Source organism: Fukomys damarensis, unplaced genomic scaffold, assembly GCF_012274545.1.
Source record: "Fukomys damarensis isolate Sample0158 unplaced genomic scaffold, DMR_v1.0_HiC HiC_scaffold_29, whole genome shotgun sequence".
NCBI lineage: Eukaryota > Metazoa > Chordata > Mammalia > Rodentia > Bathyergidae > Fukomys > Fukomys damarensis.
Window position 1 is genome coordinate 30,519,498 of NW_022900941.1, and position 23,325 is coordinate 30,542,822.

General features: G+C 38.3%; 1 pseudogene; it reads left to right on the forward strand.

Moving 5' to 3' along the window:
• Window positions 1-21,541: 21,541 nt before the first annotated feature.
• LOC117283684 lies at window positions 21,542-22,165 on the forward strand (annotated as a pseudogene).
• The last annotated feature ends 1,160 nt before the right edge of the window (window positions 22,166-23,325 follow it).

A 23,325-nucleotide genomic window follows, 5' to 3' on the forward strand; every position in this document is an offset into this window, starting at 1 on the left:
ATATAAACTTTCCACCGCATTTATGGAAAATATTTCAATTTCTTTTTCATATTATCTCAGTGTCTTGGTATAAAATTGATAATAAATGTGAGGGATCCTTTCTGGATCTGTCTCCAGAAGCCCAGACTCAGATACCCAAATCCGCTCCTTGGCATTGTCACACAGATGTCTCCCAGATGCGAAAAGCACAACGCACCTCCCATGAACCCCTTCTTCAAAATCAGACATCTTCTATGTGGGGTCTTCTCCATCTCAGTTGCTTGCAGTTCCATTTTTTCCATTCATCCAGCCCAAAACCTTGGTGTCACTGCGGATGCTTTTATACACCTGTGCCAATTCTATCAGCAAAATACATTTTACTTTCAAAATACATCAAGAATCAGACCATTTCTTGAGCCATCATAACCTCAACTTGGATGTGTATATAAGTTCTGTCCCTACCCTCACCCCTAGAGTCTATTTGCAACAATCAGAGTTTCAAGAACATTTGACAACTTAAGTCAAATTGTTCCAATTTTAAGTCACTTCAAGAAATTTCCCTTTGTTTGGAAATAAAGACAACTTCCTCAATATGACCTCCGTATCCTGAAAACCCTCTCTGGCCTCACTCCTCTCACTCCCCTCCCCTCTAACTCATCAGCATTTTCTTCTGTCTGTTGATATTGCTGGATGGCGGGTGAGGTCCCATTGCATGGTCTTTACTGCTGCTGTGCAGTCTGCCTGGAATGCTTTCCCATAATTCTACATTCTTCCTTTCTTCTTTTCCTTCATGTCTTTGACTGTTGTGATTTTTTCTAATTTATCTTGAGGTCTGGACCTTGAGAGTGGCCATTTAGCCAAGATGTTCACTCACTAGGAGAGGTACAGGGGAATAGGTTCAGGTACGTATGTCAATTGAAATGCAGTGAGAAGGTGAAAACGTAAATGCACAAAAGGGAAGAAATATATTACAGCTCCAGAGAGGTTAGGGGTGCCGACAGAAGGCTGGCAGGAAATCCAAAGGGTCTCAACCACTGGGTGGGAGAGAAAGGGAAAGGACCTATGAATAAGGCTTTTACAAAGGTCTATGATGCTATCCATTGGGGGTTGCAATTGGCCAGTCTAAAGAAAACTTGTGTGAAGGGGAAATTTATGTGATTCTCTTGTTGACCATTAGTTTCTATCTCTCTAGCAGCACTGGGATGTATTGGATTTGGGGCCAGTTGAATGAAGATTAAATGGGCTAGGTCTTAAATAAGCACAGCAGGAGGTGAAGTTTTAGTAGGACAAAGGTGACTGGATATGACTAGTTTCCCAATAACTTGAGTTAGGTCTAAAATAGAATGTTGAGCTGGGTGTGGTGGTGCACACATGCAATCCTAGCACTTGAGAGGCTGAGGCAGGAGCATCACCACAAGTTTGAGGCCAGCCTGGGCTACATAGTGAGTTCAAGGGCAACCTGAGTTTCATAGTGAGATCCTGTCTCATCGATCAATCAATGAATCAATCAAATTGGATGTGGAGACAGCCACTATATTAAATACATTTTGACAGTGATCAAATATCACATCTTTGAAGCTTTGCCTAATTTATTAAAAAATGCAGTCCTCACCCTTCCGATGCTTATCATCATTTAATAACTTATATAAACTGTTTTCTTTTGGTTTATTATCAGAGTGGAAGTTCCTACCAAAATGTAAGCTCAGTGATAAGAGGAATTTTTATCTTATGTCCTGTAGTTTAGTCATCATCTAGAACAACTCTTGGCACATACTAGATACTTAATAGATATTTATTAAATGAAGAAATCACATGTTTCTGTCCAGGACCAGAAAAACAAATAAAGAACAAGATTGAAATAAATTTAGTATTATTAGTCTTAAAACTCTTAGATTAGGACCAGTGTCGTTTTTGGTTCTAATTTTTGAAAACATACAGCAACTGAAGATCCAGAGATTAAAGTGAATATACAATACCTTTCCTAAAGGTCCCACTATGTTCTGTTCCTAGGATAGACCTTATCTCACCTTATGTAATTAAACCAACAAATATGGATAACACATTTTAGAAAGATTTTCAACTAATAAAAATTTTAGAAGTTAAGTTTTAATAAAAATTAGGCTTTTAGTTACTTATAAAATACATGCTATTCCCAAGCAATGCTGCAAACAAGGAGGGTATTACATGCATTTTCAATAAGGTTATATAGCTCCTCTAGCCCATGTACTTCATTATGAAGTGTGTTTAGGACTTAACATGCATGGTCTAATTGAATACTCACAAAAATACTATTAGGTAAACTATGGTACCATAGTCATTTACATTTTGAGTTTAGAGACTTGAAACTTCAAGTGAATTGATAGAGGCCATCAGCTTGTCCATATATTTCCTTAGCAGCATCACATTGGAAAAATAGATCTTTTACTGACTCTTCAAGGCTGTACAAGCAGAGACTCTTTCAACGTCTGTCACAAGCTAGAATGTGGCCAGACCTAGATTGGTTAGGGCTGTTGCTAGATATTTAGTATTTGCCGACAAACTTCTAGCCCCAACTTCCCACTGTTGGAACACTGTTGGGAAGTAATAGTAATACAGCTTTAGGATCCTGCCACTCCATTAGGATGTTGCCTTGTCACTGTTGAGCCAATAGGATGATTAATTTCCACCCATGGATCTCCAGACTCAGCTAAAATTGAATGAAAAGATGCATGAGTTTTTAGACACAGAGGAAAAAATTCCAAAGATGTGGGTCTAGTCTAGCTGTGTCTGTCACTTTTAGGATTTATAATAAAGAAACCCAGTTCTACCATACATTCATATAAGCAAAGAAATAAATTGCACATCAGCCTAGAGACAGTTCCTAGAGTTATGCATTGTGCAAATGAGCCAATGTACCCTTTGTGAAGGAAGGAGGTAGTCTCAGTTTTGGTTCTGTCAGAAGCTGATGAGCCAACCCTGGAAGGTTGAATGCTGAGATACTCTTTTGTACTCTGACAGTAGTATTTCCTGATCTTTGAAGCCTGGGACTACTTTGCCCATGGGGGTGGGTAAACTTCTCTTCAGAATCTGTAAATCCTCCACTAATGCAGAAGAAGAATAGAAACCTGTTCACATCATTCATTGATATCTGATGACCTCCAGCGTCTTCTCAAAGTCTCAGAAACGAGTGAGGGCTTTACTTTTCTGAGATCCTAGTCCCAGGAAGGGTAACACTAGTTTAAAAGTTTTCATCAGTTTCCTGCCTTTTCCCCCTCCTTTCAACTTCTCACTCCTCCCAGGTCCTTTGCTGAACTCCGTTTGCGTGGCAACACATTTCTACTGCCTTTCTTTGGCTTTCTCTGGGCCACTAGTGCCAGCGTGATCTTCGGGTTCTGGCTATGTACATACGAACAGCACATATTCCTCCTGTTATATGCATTCTATTATGCAACACGATAGGAATTGTGCATAGGGGTCCAGATCAAGGCAGCCACCCGGCCATCAGCGCAGACTTGGGCCTCTGGCTGCGCAGCACGGATTCAGTGGGCCTGATCAGTGATGGTGTCATGCTGGGGACAGTGAGAGAGAGGCTCGCTGGGACTAACGCTTGATTTCTAAGAGTCAGCAGTTAGGCAGAGGAATTTTATATTTGATGAAATAGGCAGAACCATTGGAAATGCTCTTACAAGGGGTGAAAGGATGAAAGCAAAGCTTTAAAAAGATTAGTTTGGCTGTTATGGTATGTCGGATGAATTGGAGGCAGAGTCGGCATTTAGCAAGGCTTTATAACAACAAAGAAATAAAAATCTGTGGACTAGGTTTATGGGAATAGACAGAGGCAAAACCAAGAAATTCTTTAAAGGAACAACAAGTACGAGATGGTGACAGATAGAATTTATATGTTTAATAGCTGGGAGAAAATGGAGACATGTAGTTGAAAACCCAGATGTTCTGAAATACATATTCAGGCCTTTAAATGTTATATGAGCCACACATTTTAAATTTTAGAGATATTATGCTTTCTGGTGGTTGATGGCTGTTTTATCGATACAAATATGCTGTCTACTCACAGTCAACAATCTTAAAAAACAAACTAATAAAATCTGATGAGATTCTGGAACTTCTTCAGGATGGTATTAGATTGTAAGGGAGATTTAAACAGAGATCTAACTATACGTTAGGAATTCAGGATAGTTAATGATTTCATTAAAAAGAATTTCTAGCATGAGTACTCATGAAATGACTTGCTTGTCCCCACCCACTTGGGAATAATATATGGTGGGCTATTAGCAAAGAATGTGAATTCCTTTTATTTATTATTCTGGCTTGGAGAGAGGGTGGGTTAATAAGGCTTGTTCTGTTTCTTCAAAGAGTAGAATTTGTTTGGAGACAAAAATGATATAGTATATTATAGAAAAAACAGCTATTTTAAAGTCAGACTGACCCGTGCACTAATTTCACCTCTGCTATTTAGCAGCTCCATAATTTGTGCATAGTCTGTGAGGTGGTCGATTTTTTATTTGCAAAATAGAGATAATGGAGATAATAGTGCATAATTCATAAGGCTGTTTGCAATAATTAAATGAGTTAATGTAATATAATTACAGATGCATGAAAGGCACTCAGTACTTGTCAGCTCTGTTCCTTGAAGGTTCCTTTGCTTAGCTAAGTACTAGAAAGGTTGCCTTATTAAACCCGGGGGAACTAGTGCAAAATTTATTGGGTACCAGGAAGATGTGTGTGTAGCCAATGCTTTTATCAAATTAGTGTAGATGTTGATTCCCGTAGACAAAGAAGGAGAAAGAAAGGGTGCAAAAGTCATCTTTTACTCTTAAAGAAAAGGGAGAAACTAATCAAGGAAGTGAAACACAGGAATAAATTATAATCCCATCCCAAGTTTGAGCAGATTTATTTCCATCTTTGATGGAAAGTAATTATATCAATGAATAGATGGAAGGGTTAACAACAGAAAGATGAAGAAGAGACCAAATCATAGTAATGGGGCAATAAATCTGGAGCTTCCAAGCAAGGCAGAAACCAAAATATAAAAATCAACTGCAGTAATATATCTAACTTTGTTTTAGATATCAAATGTTATTGTGAATATGGCAAAATGTGAATACAATGTGAGTGATTACATCTTTCGCTACATAAGAAATACTGATTTAGTGTTTGAGAGATTTTTATTAAGACATTTAATCTAAGTTTGGTAGAAAACAAGGACAAGTGATTAATAATCAAGCTGAAGAAGGTAAAAAGAGACAAAGTAAATGTGAGGAAAGAAAGAAAAATGAGGCAGAAATTTATTTAATGGAGCTAGGCTAAATTATGGCTTTCATAATTAAGCTTGCATAAGTAGATCTTAACGGGAGTAGCAATTAATGAGGTAATGACCTAGCATTTTGTAAACCAATAACATTTCTTCTGTGTGATATCCCAAAGAGAAGCAATGATATGAAATAATTTATTGTTAAAACTAAATGAGTTTACCTTAAAGCAAACAAGAACAAAATAAGCCAAATACCTCATGCCTATGTGTATGAATTGTACCATTTAATTTAGGCACAAATCCAACTTGAGAGAATTAAAGAAGGGAGCAACACTAAATGAGAAGGGGAACTTTGCAGAAAACCAAAGGAGCAGAACACAAGAGGAACGGTGAAGGCTGTGAACAGATTTAAGAAGAAATGATTCTTTGAAGATATTTCAAGACTGAGATCTCTGATTTAGCACAGTTCAAAGCATTATCTCCCAATCTCATTGCCCTGAGAACAAATAACCAAGGAGGGTCAAGGAACAGAAGAGGATAATTTGTGAAGATTTCAAGGTTAGCCGTGCAACTGTGTGTGTCTCAAGCACAGAGATCAAATCTCTTTAGTAAGCATCCATAGGTGTCTGGGATGCTCAGTTGGTACATTTTAAATATTTCTAGTTCTAGAAATTGAAACTTAAACGAGATGGTATGGAGTAGGAGAATTCCACTTCTCTATTACTTGAGCAGTGCTGGTCATCATGGTAACACAAAATTAAGCCAGTTCTTAAGAACACTACTCTGATATTCTGGATCCTTGCTTCATGCTAGAAATGTGGGTTTTTTTCTCTATTTCTTGACCACTTGAAACTGAAAATTGAGTACGAGGATGACTAGACAAATGTTTCTGGATTTGTCTGCAAATATAGAATCACATTTTTGGTATGCAGTCTCTAGAATTTAAACATGTAATTGGTAGTAGGAAAACCTGGAAAATACTGAAGAGTTAATCACAAATGAACTTAGTGAACATTAAACAAATGGCTATTGGTATCTGCCTGGGTCATTCCCTGGAAAGGACACTGAGCGACTGGCACATCTCATCAATTTCCACTCCCTTCGCACTCTCACCCTATGCTCCGTCTAGCCTCCTTCTAATGTTTGATGGGTTGACCCATGGGCAGGTAGGAACTAGTGGGGGAGCCACGGGTGAACACCTCTCAGGTAACGGAGGACTGATTCTAGCAATCAGAGTCAACTGCTAGCTCACAAAGTTTATGGCTGTTAAACTCCTTTGAGACCAGATCCTGAAGAAAATTTAGCTGAAATAATCTCATACATTATTGCAGAGAATTTAGGAATCGAGGTCTTAAGAGAGTTCAGAATGGATGAAAGAACACTGGGGCCTCTTCTGCATATCCCTGAGGAAGAAGGGAAAAATCTGGCACGACAACCAAATATATGTATTTAAAGGGGAGTAACAACAACTACCCCTAAAAATGCCAGGAGATGTAGATTAATGGCTGGTTTATGATGTCACAGAGCCAGCCTTGTTTACTTACTCTGCTTCACAGTGAGTTATGGCCGTTGTACACAGAAGCAGCAGAAGAATTCTTCCCTGTAGAGAAACAAACTTCCTTGCTATGTTAACATCTATGCTATGTGGGGTAGTAGTTTGCCTGTCATCAGGTTACTGAAACCAATCATTATTTTTGGGACTACTGAAATTATTGAGGAATCCCCTGTCCCCAGGCAGACAGACCTAAAGCTTTCGCCTGACCTTCTGCTTCTGCCATTAGAGCAGTAACTCTTCCCTGGAGGCAGACAACACTTGGGTAATTTCAGAGAGGGAAAAAGAACGGAATTATAGGTTGTCTGAGAAGAGCTGAAAGATTAAACCTCTGAAGAGAAGAAAACAGAATGAATCATGGTGAAGTGTAACTACTTTTTAGGGTCAAAGTTTAAATGTCTGTAACCAGTGTATTTATTTGACTTGCTGCTGAAATAATTAATGCTCCTGGTCTGGAATTAATTGAAAATAAAGTATTACATTTAGGACAAATGAAATTTACTTCAACAAACTAAAAGGCTATTTGTAAAAAAAAAAAACCCTCAAAACTGTACCTATCAGTCACTGAAAACATGCAAATAAAGATCTTATTTTTCAGAAACGAGTAATTTCCTTTTTTAAAATATAAAAGGATATGATGGTTTTCATTAGAACAAGAATGGTGGACTAGGCTGTGAAGATAAATTTACATTAAAAGAAATAAGAAGAATGGTGGAACAACATGGGGGGAGATCCACAACTTCCCTCCTACAAACGATTCTGCATGTAGCTTCATTTATACACTCTTTAAAGCTTTCATTTAAAGATCTACAAAAAATGGCAGAAGAATTAAAGACTTTTGATTCTTCTGTAGAGGAGGTCAGTATAGACCTGGTGCTTGAGGCAACTAGGTAGAATATATGTCATGAGCTGAGTTTTGCACACATAGGTTAGCCAACTGTGTGGTGGGTTACAGTTGCTTTTCTTCTCAGTAGCAAGTATGTTAGCAAGGTGTGTTTGACAATTCATTTGGAGAGATAATCAATGTTTTTGTTTTATTTAAAAAATTAAAACAACACTTGATAATTAGAAAACAAGAATATAGAATGTCTTGTTACATTGGAAAACAGCCAATAATTTAAATACTTGAATCTTCCTGTTAGCGGTTAGTCTAAGTATTGGGAAGCTAACATTCATGCTTGGCAATGGGAAAGTTTGAATATTCATATCTTGCAGATATCACATTGGGAATCCTGAAAGCATTTGTGATCAATTTGATCCTCTATAAATGAAATGTGCAAAGTAGAGGTAAAGTTGAAATCCCCGATAAAGGAAGATGTTGGTGAATCATAAAGAGGTTTCTAAACATCCATCATTATTTGTAGGTGTTTGCTGAGACTCAGTTTAGCTTAACTAAAGGACAGTGAACATCGTTTTGGATGGCTAATCTCAAACGCTTCTGCTGACAAAGGTGCTCCACTGTCCCTGGCATGGATTGTTCCATCCATTTTTCTGATTTTGGGCAAATCATTCTTCTACTCAGTTTCCTCATTGTCCAACTTCTCAGGGTGGTTCTGCTTTTCAAATGTCATGTGGAAAAGTACAGTGCAAGTAAAATATCTTTCTATTACTCTCTAAGATGATTTTATATTTCCTTCTAAGGCAGAATAGTTGAGGAAATGTGGCCCTGGCCATGCTGAGCTAGCTGCTACTATGTCAACCTTGGAGGTCCCTCTTGGGAATCTGCAAAAGGCCTGAATGTCTGGCCTGAATGTCACCACCAATACCAGGTAGATGGGATCAGACTAATTTTACAGATAACACTAAAAAACAAACAAACAAACAACAAAAACAAACCAGAAACAATGGCCACAACACCCCACCAAACCTCCCAAACCAAAAAGACAAAACAAAATCAATATAAAAAAACCCACACACAAACAAAAACAAACACAAAATCCGACTCCAAATAAGCTCAACAAAATACAGCACAACATCACAAAACAAACAGCCCCTCCCTAGCTAATTTCATCAGACATCTTGAGAGGAAATAGTTTTAATTTTTTTTCTTTTCTGCATTATTATTACATTATGTCATTTCTCTGCCTATTTATATCCATACTTTTACAAAAACAAACTTTCTGGCATCTTCATCTTTAAGAACTAGTGGTCGAAATAAAGATTTAAGCAGCTGCAACGCAGATCACTCTTTCTCCCTGGGCAAAAGCTGCTCTCTAAGGAAACAAACACCTAACCCAGCCAGGAGGCAGCAGTGTGATGAGGGCAGCGCTTTCAGTCCTTCCACGGGTTTAGCTCACTGCTTGATTATATCCAGTTGGCAGAACAGGGTGGTGAAGTTGTGCCAGCCAGGACTCCGCATGTGCTCCTTGTTCTACTAGAGACCTTGCTTCATCTTATTAAATTCGCCTTCCCGAGAGGGTAATACCTTCCAAGAATTTAACAGTTAGATCTCTGGCTCTGAGGGACTTGATCAACTTGCAAGTTATGTTTTTTTGAAGCTCACAGAGTTAAGCTCTCTATGCTTATTAGAGCTAATTGTACACAGATATCTTCTGTGTGTGGTGCCTGAAGCCCCATGCTAGGTATGGGATGGTGTTTAAATAAATCCTTTGATAACATGATTATTGAAGATTAAAAAGTAATTAAAATGACTACCCACGAAAATCAGTTCATCAACAACACTGAAGGAAGCTTTCATCTGAAAGTCAGAGAACTGTGTGGAAAAAACCTGCAACTATTTGGTGTTCAGACATTTGTGTGATTGAGTAAATCCCCTCCCCTCCCAGAGCAGGAGATAATTTCGTTTGGCTGCATGTAGGTCTTTAATTATGGTGAGGCTGTTCAGTGTACCCCAATGGCCTTACTGTCTGCTTGTTCTCATTAATTTTGAAGTTGTAACCCAAGTCCAGAGCTGTTTCAGTGTGACCCTGAGGTTACTTGAGCTACCCATTTGTGTTTAAGTAAATAATTGTGATTGGTAATTTCCCTCTGGAACCTTTGGAGTATGGCAATTACATGAAATTTGCTGGCTTTTGCATGCATGCTCAGAGTTAGAAATAAGTACATAAGGCATTTGGAATAATAATTTCCAAGATATGCCTGTCCCCCTCAATAACTCTGTGTTCTTTCTGTGTCCCATCAATATTCCTATTGTTGCTTTTGACTGCAAATTTTAGAAGATGCTAAAAAAAAGGTTATATTCTTTTAAGCCAGAGAGATGAGATGGTTTCTATACTCTTCCACTAAAATGAAACCTGTATTTTCTCTGTGTGTAAAATCTAATGTTTGGAGCAGTACTTTATTTTTTTACTTTTTTGGCTAAAAAATATATTGCTATTTCTAAAGTAAAGTATGCTGTTGTTTATTAGGATACAGGATGAATTTTAGAAATGAATTAAATAAACTCTTATGCCAGAGTACTTGTTTAGAAGAGTATTCATATTCTCAACAGTTCTTAAAGAAAGGCAATACTTAATCAGTAATGATGTACTATTTGTTTCTTCTAAAAACCAGATCCTGTGTGTAGGAAATTCAGTTTTCTGAAAAATCAATGGACATTAATTTTACAGAAACACAAGTCAAATCTGTAACATGTGGAGAGAAATAAAAATCTTTATACATCAACTTCATAGACACAGGCTAAATGCTTAATTATGCAGCCTATTTTGTTCTTTCATAGAAACTCTAGAAGATCCTGTGTTCCTGAATACAAATGGCACTACAGAGTCTTATGATGACTAAATCATAAATAGATGTTATAAAGTCTAATAATTTAGGAAATAACAAAACACAATAGGGAGAGAAAATAGGCAATAAGATAGGAAGAGTCTAACTGTGTTTATAAAAAAAACCTATCAAATCTTTCCTATGCAATGTTTTTTTTGTATCAGGGATAGAACTTGGGACCTTGCACTTGCAAGGTAGGTGATGGAACCACTGAACTAAATCCTCGGCTGTCTGTACAATTTAATAATAACTAGACATTGAGCAAATCTTTTAATATCCCTGATCTTCAATTTCTTCACTTATAAAATAAAGATCCCAATGTTTTACTCAGGTCACATGGTTATTGTGAGAGTGAATAAAATAGTTACGATGCTGTATTATAATCCATAATGTGCAATGCAAATATTATTCTAATAATATTTAATATCAAGTGGCAAAAGTTCTTTAAGGATAGTAACCTTGCTGTCACTTTAAAAACTTCACTAGAGTGCTGGTCTTGCAAGCACATACTGACATTTTTCTTTATGGATATTTATGCCTATTGTTATGGTGTGTGTCTAAAATGTCCCCCAAAGCCTCATGTTTTCCCAGGTGGGGCTTTGTGCAGGGGTCCTGGATCATGGGTGTGTGGTAACTGGAGTAGTCCATTGATTGGATTAGCATGTTTCTAGATATGGCTGGATGGATTTATTTAAGACAGAAGACCCATCCTTAGTGTAAGTGGCACCAGCCAATAAGCTTTTAGCCTGAATGGAATAAAAAGGGAAAGAGAGGTTCTCTGCAGCTGCTTTTTTTCTGCCCAGCCTGCCATGGACTGCTTCTCCTCTGCCATGCCCCTCTGCCATGCTGCCCTGCCTTTGAACCAGTTGACAGTGGAAAGAAACCTCTACAAACTGTAAGCTAAAATAAACTTTTCTTTATTTTGTCCCAGCAACAAGGAAGTAACTAATACACCTATCATTTGGATCAACGGTCAACACAATAATCATGGTGATTAAGGATCTAAATAACTCAGCTTATCACGGATGTGGATAACAGAGTTGATTCAATAAACTTTTGACTCATGTTCTTTTTGAAGATGCATCAAAATTGAGAGCTATTAAATAACCTAATGTTGCTAAATCTCAACAAGGGAAAACAGAAAGACCAATGGACAGAAGAGTAGAGTGTCAGAATGTCTTTCTTGTCCTGCCCTTAGCTTGTGATGATTTCTTCTAGATCCCTTCTGAGTCTCAGTTTCTTACAAAACTTTATGAAGAGAGGGACCTCAACTATGGAAGTCCTCTTCAGGAATAATTCATGAGGTAGCAGGTGAAAGGGAAGGAATCAGTGGGCTGAAGTGTGCCCCAGGTAAAGTCTACCTTTAGTAGGATTCATAGAGCCTCTATCACAGCCACCCAGAAGCACTTTCCCCTTGATGGTGGGAGCATGAGCCTTTAGCAGGCAACATCCACAGCAACTGGGGTGGCATTTCCCAGCACAGAATAGGAAATCAAGAGAGACATCACATATCAGTGATGACAATTCACTGATCATTTTCTTTTAAAAGCTTTTCCTGTAGTAGAAAGTCAGGTAAGTGTGTATTATGAGCAAATAAGCCATGGAAGTTATTAGCCCCTCTGTGTGCAAACTTTGCAAAACCAGGTTTCCTTAAAACCTAGTAGTAGGTTTCTCTTCTTCACACACACCCACCTGATGGTCACTAAAGTGAATAGTATCTGACCTTCCAGGGAAGACACCAAAAAAGTCTACTTTGCCAGAAAAATGCTAAGTTAATTTAAATGACTGAAAACTAAGATATTGCTTCTGCTTTTCATGTCACCCCCATTATCCATTTTCCATAATTATCAGTTTTACTTTCTGACATTGTCAGAGTTACAAGCTGTCATCAAAACTAGATATTAATCACCTAATTATGTACATTTTAGACTAAAATACATAGCCAATAGTCAAGAAAAAGTTAGAGTAAACTTTCTCAAAAAGAGTTCTTCAGTACTGAAAGTTTTCCTGAAACTCCAAAGGAATTCCAAAGCTGAATAACATCTGTTTGAGGTATACTACAGATTTTATTCCCATCTGAGAGTTTCTTACCACTTTACCGTAACTAATTATTTTTTGCTTACTGCTTACTTCCTGCTCTCTAATTATTTATGAGCACTGCAACTACAGTTGTCTGACCTACTCACCATGGTATCCCTAATGCCTGGCCTCATTGTTACAACAATTATTTATTTAAAATTTATTATGAATATTTTCCAGCTTTGAAAATTTCTGGACTGAGAACTGTTTAATGTGTTAATCTTGTGCTTTCAAAATGAATTCATGCACATGAATCTCTCTGTATTCACACAGAGTTCCATCTGGAAAACATTTTGGGAAACACTGTCTTAGGTCAAGAAAAGACGATTCAGCAGAGGGCAGCATTTTATTGTGATGTAGAATGGTGACTGTGCTGGTCACTTACCTTTCGCCCTGCCACAAATCTCTTCTCTGTCCTCTTTATCAGCTGGGCTTCATCACACTCTGGTTCCTGACTGGATTTGGACAAGGAGAGGCAATGTAAGAGACCGAGAGGCAGGAAGAAAGGGAGGTTGAAGCTTGTTTTCCTCACTCTTTCAGCCTTACCACTTAGTCTTCTAGAGGTACAGAACCGCTCCATGATGACTGCTCCTCCCTGGAGACTTGCCTTCCACTCTTTTAGCTCCCCCTGCCTCATTAACATGTACTTTCTCCCCACCCAAACAGTTCTCAGGTCAGTGATAACATCCTTGGCCCTGTCCTGAGGATCTCAGCTTTGATCATACCCAAGATTTTGCAGAGACCTTTGATTACAATCTCTCAAGAGCCCCTATGATATTATGCCTTCTATTGTCTGTGACCCTTTGACTACTTCACTGATGATTTTCCCCGTCTTGAATGTACCACCAGAAGGAAACCATACATCTTGCTAGCACACTCGGAGCCTCAGATAGTGTTTTCGTTATGTTTTTTGAAGTTTTATGAATTCTCTAAATTTCATCCACATCTATCCCAGTTAACACAAAAAGAAACCCTGGAATCAGACTGAAGTGCACTCAAGAGTTTGTTGTTGTGAGATGAACTTTGTATTAGAGAGTTTTATTCTATCCCTTACACAGATTTTGAGCTTTGAAGAAAATAAGAACTTATTCCTCAGGCCATCAATCTTCATTTTAATATAGTTCGGGACATGGTGGGCACTCATTTCACATTAATTCAATTCATGTATTCACTTAGAAGGCGGCCACAGCTGCTGTGTATAGATGAAGTGGAAGTACCATGCATTAGCTTCAGACTAAAGGTAACATTTGGCAGCACTGTGAACAAAGGCAAAGTGGGACACATTAGTGAACAGAAAGTACCAATCCCCAAGTGTGATGCTTAGCATCCTTCTTTGATATGAAGATTGGACTAATATATTTACTTTTTATTATGACAGCCTGCTAACAATTAGGATCTGTGCAGTGGTGGTAGAATAATGCTTAACATTGCCCAGTCATACCTAAGAGCATATGCCCAGAACACGGGGGTGACTATGGCACTGCACGAGGTGCTGATTTTCTAAGTAGCATTAGTAACTTTATTTGCATACAAAATCAATGAAGGTGAGATACAAAAAATTAAATGATGCTTCAAAATAAAATTTCTAAGATGCATAGAGAGAAAATGTCCCATTCTGAAAATGGTTTTATAGAAATCTGATCCATTGTAGAGACCTTCAGCAGAGACGATGAGGTTATGGCATAAGGAACAAAAGACATAGACTTGTTCCAGCAAGCAGGTCCCCTGAGCTGTAGCACCTCAGGGAGCCTCCAAGCAGCATCAACAGAAATGTTCAATTGACTGAAGTTGGTGTTTTCCATCCAAAATGCCTGAGAGTAGTAAAGCCAATATGAATACTATCTTTGTTGTGAGGTCCTTGGTTCATTTCTTTATCCTAGGCCTTAGCTGATTTATTCTTGGTATAGTTCTAATAGCCTTGGAAATTATTTGCAGAATAGACCAGTTTCTTCCTAGTTGGGTGGGTCCTTGATATGGATTGTGTGTTTCCGTCTGTGGATCTAATTCATAATGTTTCAGGCTAAACCTGTTTGGGCAGATAAATCTGTGATGAAATAATGATACCATGGATCTCCTGTTCCTTTTTATGATTATTTATCTTAATAATCATTTGTTTATATAATTACCATCTCACAGTGTTAGTTCCTTTAAAGCATGTCTCTAATCTTTATTTTGTCTAAAAGCTAAGTCTTCCTATAACCTAGAGGTGAAAGGTCTAGCCCTAGCTATTTTTCTTCCCGAGAAAAATATAACAGAATACAGAAGACATTCTCCAATATTTGAGTTTTACACTCTAAATATCATCTATAGAATATCAACACTTAAGGTTAAGCTTTATCCAGCCTGGTCCAGACAGAATCACAGTTACTTCTCCAGAGTGGGGATCTGGGCTTGCATCATTCCTACCTCACTCTCTGAGCCTCAGAATCTTTACCTCTTCAACATTATCTGCTTTGAACACAGGTTACTTTTTAGCAGTTTAGCAATGTATATCCAGAAAATCTCAAAACCTTTCTTTTTAATAATGGTATCCACCCTTTACATGAATCAATAGCCAATTCTGATGGTTTCTCCGGAGCAAACCATGAAGCTGAATCCAAACTCTTGTTCATCGAAAGAAGGTTTGTATTCACTATTAATGTCTGTGTTGAGATTATCAGCTTCAAAATATAAATCCTAAGTACTCTTTGTTTTTCCTACACTGACTTCTGCATTTAATATAGCCATGTAGCCACTGAAAAATTTAAGTGGATCATGGTAAATTATGGCAGACAGCAATAAACTTAATTAAGTGGTATCTTCAGTCGCAGCTGTGCTAATTGTGGTGTCTTTACTATAACATATCCATGTCGCCTCTTGCACTTGCGCATTAGTTATGTGACAGTTATTTCATGCATGTACCCTTCAGGCTATATCAAGAACTAAGATCAAAATTAGTTTCCATTCACCTAGGATTCATAGAACTATGGAAGCAGAGTCTCGCCCCAGGGCTACATTAACTGCTGTCTGGCAGGATATAATCCAGAGGATTTTAGTTGTCTTGATATTGCACAGAACATCATCCTAATCCACTGTTGCTTCATCATTTTGACTCCTCATGCCATAATCTAGAAGGGAGTTATTTGCTGACACTGACATCTTTGAGGGGATAGGGTTGCTGCTTTGACAGAGGGGCAGGAAGGGGTTTGCCTGATATACCAGAGGCTGCCTGGGGAGCTTTTAGAGATTCCCTATCCTGGATCATCTAGGAAAGATGCCCCTCCCATGCCCACAGGCACACAACATTTCCTTACAATCCTGCAGCATTCTACTTTAGGACCTGCTGCATTCAGTCTGCGGGTTTGGTGTGGCTGAAAGCATTGGTGGCCCATGCATGGAGCAGGCCCACATGCCAGAGCATCAATGCTACTGGAAGAGATGGACTAGAGTTAGCAGAAAATCATCTTAGCTACCTCTCCTTTGGGAAGAGACCAAATAGTCCCATAGCTAGGCAGTTGCTACAGAAGTTTAAAGGGAATAGCCACAATGTTAAGATAAAAAAGGCTTCATGAAAGAGGTAGAAGGTTATTCTTAAAAGAAAGACTTGGTTTTGACAAGTGGCAAAGAGAAGAGAAGGTATTAGATAGGAGGAATGTCATGGGCAGCAGTTTAGAAGTATAACTTTATTTTATTCCAACCAGAATAAATTAATGCTTCTTATCCTCCCCTATGTGTCCAAAGCACAGTACTAGGTTACTTATGTACTTTACAAAGGAAAAGAAATAGATTCATTTGATTGAGGTAGAAATATTTGAGAGGGGCATTAAGGCCCAGAAATTTGAATTCTAGAAATGAGTTTTGAGCATGCTGGTGAGATGTGAGTAGTGTGAATGAAATGCATACCATCTTAGAAGTTAGTTTGACAGCATGAGTAACAAAGACTAGAATACAAAGATATTGGAGGGACACCCTTATAATAAGCAAATTAAGGTATGATATCACATAAGACTCACCAGAGTGAAGGCCAAATTAAATAGATGAGAATGTTTAGACATGCAGCCATCAAAGTGTTGCATAGGGAAGAGAGAGAAATCAAAGATGATCCCAAGGTTTCTTCCTTAGACATCAAATAATTTATAAAGAATAGGTAGTATGGAAGATAAAAGAAACAGTTAGTTGGCACCACAATTCTCTTCCTTTTTCTGTAAACCATTTTTCAGATAAGAGCTTCTGAAACCTAATACCAAATTCAGTTTTTATCAACTAGATTCACAAAAGGAGAAAGTATTCAATCATATTCTATATCTCTTAGAGCTCCTGCATTTTGCAATCTGCATATATCACAATATTTAACAGAAGGGGAACCATATTCTATAATTCCCATTCCAATTTTCTGTCCCCTTGGGGAATCTTAATTTTATAACAGCAGGGATTATAGACATTCTCAATTTGCAATTTCCCAACTGTCATCAGAATAAGTCATATCCTTAATGTTTCTTGAATATAGCATTGGAGTAGTTAATTATATTATTCAAAAATAGTAAACAATTTCAAGTCAGAACCAATTAAAACAAGTTTGTAAGATATGGTATTTATTAATATATTTTTGAAACTAACCAAGATAGTGTGCTAGCTATTTATGTTGAACGATAAGTCACAGCTAAAAATTGTATAATGACTGGTATTTAAGTTTCAATGGAATAGTTGTTTCTATAATTTCTTATGAAACTGATTAGTCCCTTGGCGGGCTTATACTCTTTTTCTTTTTCATCTTTTACATAATTCCATAAGTGTTCTTCACCTACTGTAGAGTCTTTGAGCTTTTTCATATTGCTAGATGCCTTGTCAACTAAAAGAGCAGTGATCAGAGAGTGTGCCAGCACTAGGAAGATGGCTGTGCATTAGGAACTGGGGGATTGTAGAGGAATGATGATGACTGTAAAAGGTGAAAATAAGATGCGTATTTCTGTTGATTCTTTCTTCAAAGCCATGGGGATTACCCTTTCATGATACGATTGTTATGTGTCTAGAGTCCTACCAATACTGTGTGCTTTATGGTACTCAATACATGAGACTATCTTAAGTTATGTGTGTTTATTTGTTTGTGACAATAAGGTATGAATTGCAATATAGTTTTTCTTTTTCTCTATCTGCATGCCTTTTCTCATTTTTTAAAAAATATTTATTTTTATTTATTTATGGTACCGGGGATTGAACTCTGGGCCTTTAGCTTGCAAGGCAGGTGGCAGAACCACTGAGCTAAATCCCTGGCCCCACCTTTTCTTATTTTTAAGAGTTCAGAAATGAAGACATTTACATGCTTGATACTAGATGGTTTATGGTCTATGAACCTGCCTTGATTCCAGATATCTTTCTTTAACGAGGTATTTCTTTTTAACAGTCAGGCTATTGTTCCACAGAACTGAGTGGCAGAGATAACGGTTGGGCCTAATTGGGAGTAAAACTGCATCTCGAGACCATCACCAAAATCTATCTATCATTCTTTCTTTCTTTCTTTCTCCCTTCCTTCCTACCGTCTTTCTTTCCTTTCTTCTTTCCTAATGTCTTTGGCCACCTTAAGTATTATGAGCAAATATTCTATTAGTTGGATCATATATAGATCCTCCTGGTAATTTGCTTCAGTGAAGGTGGTTGCAGTTGGCTCTGAACTCATGATTTTTTAAAAAATGTAGATCCATGCATAAAAACTCAATTTGAATATTATAATAATTTATAATATTATATAGATGCCTATCCCCATTGTATTCCATATTTGTCTGTGAGCAGCTCTTTATTAACACTTGTGCCTGAAGGGGATACTTTTATCTTGGGTTGTATATTCTGATACCTCAGCTCTAGGAATAATTTCTATACCTTTCAGAAACTATAGGTACTCCATATTTGATTGTACATTGGCTCCTTGATTATTTTGGAATCCACACATTTTACCTTCTTCTGGTTCTTTTCATTCCCTTTCTGTTTTTACTTCTAGGATTTATCCTTTCATCTGAGACATTTCTCTGTGTTTACTTGTACACGTCTCATCTCCATTTCTCACTGGTAAATTATCAACTGCTTATATACCATTCATTGAAAGGGAGTGTTGTAGCTTGATTATGGACACCCCCACCCCAACCAAACCTCATAGGCAAGGCTTGTGGAAGATGAATGTATTATGAGGACACTACAACTGACTTGTTGTTAGGAGGTAGGCCTGGGTTTGAGAAAAGTCACTAGAAGCATGACCTAAAAGTGTTTATCTCTCTCCCTGGCTCCTCCTTTCTCTCTCTGCTTCCTGGGTACCATGACATGAACAGTTTTCCTCTGCTATACCGCTCTTCTATATAATTTCTGCTTTGGAGCCAGCCATAATAAGGACTGTAACCATAAGCCCTAATAAACCCATCCTCTTTTAAATTGTGTCAGGTAGTTTGTCCAACTGTTGCAAAAGCAACTAAAACATTTTGGTACCAGAGAAATTGGGTTTTTGCTGAGAATTTATATGACTATGTAGTTAAGAAGTCTTTGTAACAAATTGTGGGAAACAGTTGGAAAAGCTTGAAGATCCTTGGCTAGAGAAGCCTTAGAATGCTGTAGGCCAACCTTGATGGGTGATAGTGGTTGGAGCTCAGAAGACTAGAATGCTGATAGAAATGCTGACAGTAAAGAAAGATCAGGTTCAGGAGGCTTCAGTTGGGAACAAGAACTTTTTTGGCATTTGGACTTGAAACCATGTATGTTACATTCTGGCAGAAAATTTTTCTGTGTTTTGTTCATGTCCTGAGACCTTGTGGGAACTGAAATTAAGAGTGATGGATGAATTAATTTGGCAGAGGCAATTTCAAAGCAGCCCAATGCTTGGGCTGTAGTATGAATACTGCTCCTTGGTTTTAGACACATTTATACTGAGAAACTGGGGGGAAAAAAAACCTTCCATTGAAAAAGTTTCAGTTTTGCCAGAAACAAAGGGCCTGCAAAGTTGAAGCAGAAAAAAGCTTGGTTCCTAAAAAGATAAATTAAAAAGAAGCCAAGTACTCTGCATCAGGACAATAGAAAAGATGCCTTGAGGGGATTTACCAAACCCTGTCCTTTATAGGCTCAGGGCTGGGTTATAACTTATGTCCAGAAGTTCCTCTAAAGCCTCATATGGTCATAGGTAGGACATTTCAGAGATGGCTGGATCTAGGGTGTGTGATACTGGGATTAACAGTGTGTGATTACTAAATTAGTCCACTGATTGGTTTACAATAGTTCTGGGTGTGGATAATGGGAAGGCCCAGCCTGGGTATGGATAGAACCATCCAAAGGATGGGTAGCCTGGATAGACATAAAGGGACAGAAAGAAGGCAGGCTGCTGCTGCTCCTTCACTACTTTGCTGCCTTTCTGCCTACCATGAGCTATTTCTTCTTTGTGATGCCCCTCCACCATGCTCCCCTTTCTTGGAGCCAGCTAACTATGGGTTGAAACCTCTATAAACTATACACTGAACTAAACCTTTCCTCCTTTAACTTTGAGTGTTGTATATTTTGTCTCAGCAACAAGAAAAAACAACTAAGATGGGGTGCAAATGTGGGACTTCACTTTGAGAAGAGAGATCTGTGGTACACATTTGAATAGTGCCTCTTAGGGGACTGGTTCTCTGGGATTTGGCAGCCATCCAGACACTCAAATACCTCAGCACCCATGATCCAAGGGTCCCAAACTACTGCTCTAGCTCATGGCAGACCTGGTTTATGTTTTTATAGCATGAAGAATACAAGAGTTGAAAGGTCAGGAACTCTTCCTCCCAGGTTTCAGAAAAAGATCTGAGAGGCCAGGCAATGTGCTCCTGAAAGGGCAATTTGTGAAGTTGTGAGGGTGAAGCTGAAAGTGTTATGGAGAGCCCAGGAAGTTGGAAAACCCAGAACTAGTAATGTCTGAGGAAAGCTGTGCCCAGAGAACAAAACCACCCAAGAGAGAGGCCATGAGAGTTGTGAGCAGCAGTGACATAGGGACAGTACCTCCCACACTCTTTGGAATTCATATCTCCATACCTGCCCCAGGTGCTAGAAATGGAACAATAGGATTTAATTTTTGTGCTGCTGGGTTTTGATCTTGCTTTGATTTTGTTTATTTCTATCCTCCTATTCCTCTCTTTTGGAATGGGATTGTTTACCCTGTGCTATTATATGTTGGCAGTGTTTAACCTTTATTTTTTATTTTTACAAGGGCTCGTGCTAGGAGTTTGCCTTGAGTTTCAGAGGAGACTTTGGAATTGGACTTTTTAGCAATGATGAAACCATTAAGACCTTGACAACTCTTGGAGCTAGACTAAATGTATTTTGCATAAAAAAGTTGAACATGAGTCTTTTGAGGACAGGAGCAGAAATTTGTAGTTTGGATCTGGAATGAGGTAGAGCTTGTGGAAGATGATTGGGTTACTGAGGTGCTAGAGCTGACTTGCTAGTAGAAGGAAGGGGACCTGGTTAGAGGCAAGTCGTTGGGAGTATGACCTGGAGAGGTTTTTCTCCCTCCCTGGTCCTCCCTTCTCTCTTTGCTGTGAGCACCTTTCCTTTGCTGTGCCCCTGTGCCAGGCCATTTTTGCCTTGGAGCCAAATGACCATGGATTGCAGCCATGGGCTAAAATAAACTTCTCTTCCTTTGAGTTCTAGATGTCAGGTATTATTTTCTCAGCATTGAGGAAAATGATGAAGACAGGGATAAAAGTTACTTTTTGTCAGTTTTTTTCTTTCAACAGCTACCTGGCTACACCATCATCTCCCCTCTGGTACTCAGTTCTAGCTTGCCAAACCCTCTAGTTTAAGCCCTGAGATGTGTTCTTAGATGTGTGCATGTGACCTAAGTTAAGCCAATAAGAAATCTTCTCTGGGATTTTTGTGACAGCTTCAGGAAACTGGTTCTTTCTCATATTTCTTTGAGATGTTAGTTGTAAAAAGAGTGAAACTGCTGGATAGCTGGCTCGGATCTTCTGGATATAATGTTGGTGAAGGATGAGAACAGTCATAGCTACATAGAGTCGGAGTTCCTGCTGCATCTGGAACTGCTGTCCCAGAAGTTCTTTTGCCTCATTCTGCAGCAAAAAAAAGGCATAGTTTTCAAAATGAAGTAAGAATAAATAAAGACAATCTTACTGATCTTATGTTTAACATGCGACACCATTGCCTCAGAGAGAATTACCAAAGAATAGAAGGGGGGAAATGATGGAAAAGAAAAGAGAATAATACAAGATTAAAAAAATGAGCCTAAAAGGAGTAGCACTGTGGATGGACTAAGGAAAGACCCATCACTATATTTGACAGAAGCTCATCCAGAATGAGGATAAAAGTGAAGAAGACAGAAAGAGCACATATTATTTACCCAAGCCTCCCACTCAGGCAAGCTGTCTCAGTAATATTTGTTGAAAATTAGCAATTTCCTCAAGTACTTCACCCCTAATATTTTCTTCTACTTTGCTTACAAATAGTAAAATGAACACAATAATGATAATTAATAAATGATATAATAATAAAAACCATGACAACACAGGAAAAGTACTCTCAGCACTGTAAAGTCACCACCTTTGTCCCCTTTTGGAACTATTCCTGTGAAATTAGAGCAATGACACAGAGGCCCCAAATAGTTTGAAGCACCTCTTTCTTGAAGACGAAAATAAAATTTGTTACATGGCTTTAAGGAAAGTTTCCAGAAATGTAAATATAACTGTAACTATAGTTTTCAAATAAGTTCACATATATTGACAGTCTTTATAGAGATCCTGATTATTATTTGATTTTCTTAAGAAGTTTAGGGCCGAGGATGTAGCTCAGTGGTTCTGCCACCTGCCTTGCAAGTGCAAGGACCCGAGTTCAATCCCTGGTACAAAAAAAAAAAAAAAAAAAGAAAAAGAAATTTAAAATGGGTTAAAAAATTCCTTGTCCTTTACTTCCTTCTTTTCTTTTAAAATTTCTTCCCTTGATCAGGAAATAATTTTTAAAAAATAATACCTCTGTATATGATGCTTGTATTGGTCCTGATCAAATCATTAGCTGCAAATCTGGCATAAAACATCTAATGACCCTTAGAAATTACTCTCTTTAGTCTCTTCAGAGTCTTTGGGGACATTTACTATTTTTTACCAAACTTTGATATTTCCCTAACTCACCATTTTTATTAATTTCTTCTTTCAAGCAGAAGCACATACAGATTGTCTCCGTATCTTAGTAAGTCTTGCCACATTCGTACTCCAGGGCTCCCGAAGAGGAGCGTCTTGATTGCACTGCTGAAAATGATTCCAAATATTGATAAACACTGTTGTTCTTCAGTTGCTGCATGGCATCTTCTCATAAAAAGCAAAGGGAAGCCAGTGCTTGCTGCTGTTTCTTCCCTCGAAACCTAACAGAAGTGAGTGATGGGAGCTGGCTGATCTATCCCTTAGAATGTGCCAGTCTTGCAGCAGTAATCCCGCCTACTCTTCATGAGCAGTCTGAGATCTCACTGTGAGTTTGGCCTTTAAGCCATCCTAGGAACTTAATCTTTCAAAAAGTGGAGTTGATTTGAAAATCTTCTGGCCAGGTAATTATGTTAGAAGTTGAGAGGAGCAGGGAGCGGGTAGAAATCTAGAACATAGGACAGTCCAGCAAGTCCGGCAGTGAGGGGGAATCCATGTGCTCCAGAGTAGACAGGAGGGTACCCACAGTCAGGCTTGCTAGATAGACTGCAGCCCAGGAAAGGTGGACTGGCCAGATGAGTTCCCTGTGGCACGGTGGGAACAGAATTTCCTAA